We start from the raw sequence: 5,349 nt of genomic DNA on the forward strand, positions 1-5,349 counted from the left end.
TCTCTACACTCTCAAAAGCACAACTATGCTTGATCCGATTAGTAGTTGTTGACAGGACCAAGAGTTGTGGACAAGACAATTAGGTTGTGATCTAAACCAAAGATGATTTCATTCAACACAAAGCCATTGGATATTTCTCATGCCAATTGATAAATGCAAGGAAAATCCAATCTCTCACTAATTAGAATCATTCTCCAACTGTTAGACCAAGTGAAGTAAACACCATGAGCTCCTAGATCAACTAGCAAGCAATCTTCAATGAGAGAAAGAAAGTCATTGGTGCTTCTGGAAAGCAATTGGTTGCCTTTTCCCTTTTCAACTAGGCGTAGAATTGCATTGAGATCCCCTTTGTAAAAGGGTTGCTTTGAGAGGGAACTAGGAATGACAACAACTTGGGAACTAGGAATGACAACAAGGTGGGTTCGGGGCGAGGTCATATTCCCATCTCCAATCCCGATTTTGAAATAAATCTTCATCCTCGACCTTAATCCCTATCGGGGATAAAAGTTATCCCCCATCCCCAATCCTTGACGAAGATGGGTTCCTTGCAAGGACTCAAATCCCCAAATTTTTTTAATTGACAATATTGTTTGAAAAAATATATTTACTTTAAATAAAGGAAAATTTTAAAATATAAACAATATTTTAAATATATTTTGATATATAAATAATATCATATAAAATAGTATAGTTAATATGAATAATATTCAATATATATAATTGGGGTCAGGGTCAGGGCAGGGCGGGGACTTCATTCCCCATCTTCGTCCACACCGCCAAATCAATCCCCATCCCTAACTTCATTTTTTGATAGTATAAACTTAATAAAAATAACAATAAATAATAAAATATTTATATGATTATAAAACAAGTGTTCTTAATCAAAATTGTCTTATACATTGTTTATGAAATATATCCTTTTAGATATAAAATATAACAAAAATTACAATAAAATCAAGAGACCTTTATATATTATCAACTACAATTAGGGGTGAGCATTTGGTTTATTTGGTTAAAAATCCAACCAAATAAACTAAAATTTTAAAATCTGAAACTAAAGATGAAAAAAACAAACTGAAACCACATTATAGGAAAACTGAAATGTTCACTTTATTTTTTGGTTAAAACCAAATTCCATTAATATATATACATATATGTATAAATTTATAACATTACATACTATACCATATATTATATATTATACATTAATATATATTATATTATATTATACTATATAATTAAATTTAATTTTATTTCAGTTAACTGAATTTCTAATTCAGAAAACCAAAAATGAAACCAATTTTTTTATTTGATTTTCCGCTTTTAACCAAACAATGCAAATCGGTCTCGATCTAATTATTAATAGGTTCTATTGGAATCCTTCAAAATTTTACAATTTTTTAAATTTTAAAAAAATAAAAAGTTAAATATGAGACAAATTTAAAATGATAATGTCATACAATCTAGATTACATGACTACCAAACACGTTCCAACCCTCCACCAACATAATGTCATACATAGCGGATCCCACTTTCACAATGGGTTACACTCTCATAGGTCATAGCGAGAGAGACGTGCGATGCTATATAAGTTGGTAGAGGGTTGGTACTTGGAACGTGTATTGTTGGCAGAAGATGTCAACTCTCATTTTTAACACCAACGGGTCTCTCCTGTTGGAAAATTACGCTCGGTCAAATGTTGGGAACCGGACCCACTTATTCGGAGCAAAAGCACAAGCACTGCTACCGGAGGGACAGATGTCAGAACACTCTCGCTCTGCATTTCGCGGCTTTTGCCAGAGAAGAACGTGAGGGAGCGCATTTTCTGTTCTGACCACCCCGCCAATTAGAAAAATTAAAATAGAAGTTCAGAATAATCTCGATTTAATTTCGTATGGTACGCACATCACAAGGATCTCTTCAGAGTCTTCAGACCTCAAACCGACTTATCGCCCGCTTCCACCCTCTTAACGGCTATATTCTCCCCTTCAACTCTCAATTATTCAAATAACCCCCACCACTGAGTCACTGACCACACCTCCCAACGGTCATCTCCCACTCAATAAGGCAACTCATGCATCAATCCCCATTACATCCCCGTAATCAATCAACAGTCTCTTTCTTCTGCGGTCCATCCCTTCCAATCGACCACCCAGCCAACTGTCCCAAATCTGTTCGCGTTTATTTCTCTCACTAATCTGGGTTAACCACGCAGCGGCAAAGCGAGCTCTCATGGAATCTGTGACAGTCCAGCACGTAAAGAAAGCATCTTCGGACGAATTGCTCAGGAAGTTTGCGGACTTGGACGACGAGGCTTCGCGAAAGAAAGAGTTGCGATTGCGAGTGCCGAAACGCCGCAAGACATGTCCGGCGAGTGGCGACAGAGCAAGCTGTGACAGCCCATCGAAGAGCAGTTCAAGCTTGGTGGAACGCAAATCTCTTCTTCCCCGAGCTGCAACCCGGAGGCCGGCGCTGCTTCGGCAGCTCGGGATCGGGAGAATGCATCTCAGAGCGAGGGAATTCAGAAACAAATCCTTGTTGAGAGCAGTCGAGAAGGTAACTAAACTTGGACTGTTTGTTTCTTACACTGATTACTATCAATTAGACGCAAAACGGGTTATGGGTCTGACCGGATGGAAACTGTATATGTAATTTGCAGACATGGCTTAAAACAATAGAAGGTGCTTCGAAGGTGTTCATAGAGAAGCATTACAACCGGCACAAGCGTCTCATAAACGATATGGTTTAGCTCAGCTTCGCTGGTTTGTGAACTATTCTTACTTAGGGTCTGTTTGGTTCTCGGTTAAAATCAAAATCTATCGAAATTGGAATTGGAATGGTCTATTTCATTCGCCAGTTTGATTTATATAAGAATTGGAATGAATTGGAATGTACTCATATTTCCAATAGAAGAGGAAAAAAATGGCCATTCCCTCAAACGAGGAATACCATTCCATTTAAGATGAAAATGGGATTCCAATTCCGCCCAATCAATATTTTGATTCAGATACTACACCCATACTCCTGTAAACCAAAGTGGTCCTTAATTCTGCTTGATTTTGATGTGTCAATTTGTTATTCTTTTCATTCGTCTATATTTTTTTCCTATGATGTATTCTTTGAAGAAAATGAAAATAAACTGTGAAGTGGGTCAATTTAGAGGTGCAATTTTTGGTGTTTTGAATCAGATATTAATTATATTGGGTACCCTACTGCAATAATAGTCGATAAGGGGAATTCTTCTAGGTTGCATGGTAGAATTCTCGGATTTTGGGGACGGGGATTGTAAGAAGTAGACCTGTCAAGAAGTTGACCCAACCGCGAACCCGATCCAACTCAATCCGAAAAAATAGGGTTAGGGTCCAACCTGAATGTGAAAATGACCCAACCTGATCCAACCCAAAAAAAACTGGGTTGGGTTGGATGGTTTGGGTCATGGGTCATAGGTCAACCCGTTGACCAGATTGTCAAGTCTAATTGGGATTATTTATGCATTGTTAGAAGTTTTCACTTTTTAAATTTCAATTATTTTTTTGGGATGACTCGAATTGACCCATGGGTCAACCCTAACCTGAACATTTAGGGTTAAGGTCTAGCATTTGACAATCCAACCCTAATTCAACACGACCCAAATCAAACCAAAATACCTTGACCCAACCTGAACCCGACCCACCCAACCCGATTGCCAGGTCTAGTGAGAAGGTTGGGATTAGGATTGCAAAGATAACATCTGATCATGGTTTTGAAAACCTGGACTGGATTGGATGGTTGGACCAGTTGACCTAGGAATTAGTTCCATTTCACCCTAAACTGTTTTTGGACAAAAACTGTTGATTTGGTTAGCAATTTGCCAACCCAAGTAGTCAAACCGTCCACCCTTCAACTCAGATAGCGGTTTTTAGTCATTTTTATTTTTTAAAAATTAAAACAGGCTATCCATTCAAACCAGATGATCAGACCATTCAACCTAGCGGAAACCAGTGACCAAAACGGTTCCATGTCTAGTCTGGCTTTAAAAACCTTGCATCTAATGAATAGGATTGAGGCATTGGTGGAAGGACCTAACTTTGGATTTATTTAAAGTACACTGAGCCAGTTTGGCTTCAGTGCAAGTCCATGCTCACAACCTTTGAACAGCCTTGCATTAGAAATATCTCCTCATCTAACGAAGCACATAAGTACACAAATATTCCCGATGCTGTAAAAATTGTTGAAACGGACATTGCATGAAGCGATCTCGAATTCAGATTGGCGGCACCCCACAGGACACGCCCCACGTGCACCTCTCAGCGTGCATTCGAGACATGGCTTCGGAGGGGCTGTGGGCGCCAGAACCTGTGCAACTTGGGTTGGGGTGAAAATTTGTTAAATTTTCAATGGGCTCAAATCCGAACATGAGCTGGATATGGTTGAAGTTTCTCAAATCGGGCACCCAACTTATGCCCTTTATGTTAACCTTCCAACTTATTAGTCATTGCTATGTTAGTATTTATAGTCCTGCACTCCAAGTCCACGAGCGAGCTTTCTTTTCATTTCATTCATGTGTGATCGATTACCAAAAAAAGGGGAAAAAATCATGTGTGATCTCAAATTGGTGATTTGTATTGGTTTGGATTTAGAAATGGTTCATTTTGGTTTGGGATAATATCAAATTTTGATTTATGGTTTTGGTTTAACCAAAACCAAACCAAACCAAAATGTGATTTATCATTTTGGTTTGGGATATATCATTTTGGAAACCAAACCAAACCCTAAATCAAAATTTTATGTACTCAAAATGTGAATGTAATTTGAATGACATTAATATATGGCACTTATTAATATTTCATATTGATATTTAAATTATATTTGTTTATTTATGCTGTTATTTGGATTTTCTAATTGGGTTAAGTCAATGGTAGTGGTGGAGCCAAGAAATTTTTTTTTTATTTTTTTTTTGGTGGTGGTGGTGGGGGGGGGGAGTGGTTAAACAAGAAAATTGAGATGGTAAGTAAAAGAAGTAGGATTTGGGGAAAATGGTCTGTGAGATGGTTTGGGTCCATTACAGATTCTTTTAAAGAAAAAATAAACAACATGTATTTTTATTATTTTAGAAATTGGAGGAGCGTTAATGACCCTTAATTTTTAGTTCAAGTTTTGTGAGGGGCTAAGGACCCATTTCATTACGTTTTTGACCTCACATCCACTTAATAACCATATATAAACAATGGTTCTAACACAAAAGTTGGGGTTAAGCAATTAAGCCCAATAAATAGACTAAATTGTATTGATTTCTATATTAAAACAGTTTGATTTATTCTATGAATTGTTCGGACAGTAATTTCTTAGTTTGATTTGAAATATTGTCCA

The 5,349-nt window shown here is 37.3% G+C and overlaps 1 long non-coding RNA gene across 1 annotated transcript; it reads left to right on the forward strand.

Annotated features, from left to right (window-relative positions):
* Positions 1-2,005: 2,005 nt before the first annotated feature.
* LOC148872783 (uncharacterized) lies at positions 2,006-3,168 on the forward strand. The gene is made up of 2 exons (XR_016106871.1): positions 2,006-2,556; positions 2,660-3,168. It is a non-coding gene; the product is annotated as an uncharacterized LOC148872783 (long non-coding RNA).
* Positions 3,169-5,349: the final 2,181 nt, after the last annotated feature.

This window comes from Nelumbo lutea, chromosome 2 (genome assembly GCF_056320005.1).
Source record: "Nelumbo lutea isolate HS-2025 chromosome 2, American lotus-T2T, whole genome shotgun sequence".
In the NCBI taxonomy this organism is placed as follows: Eukaryota; Viridiplantae; Streptophyta; class Magnoliopsida; order Proteales; family Nelumbonaceae; genus Nelumbo; species Nelumbo lutea.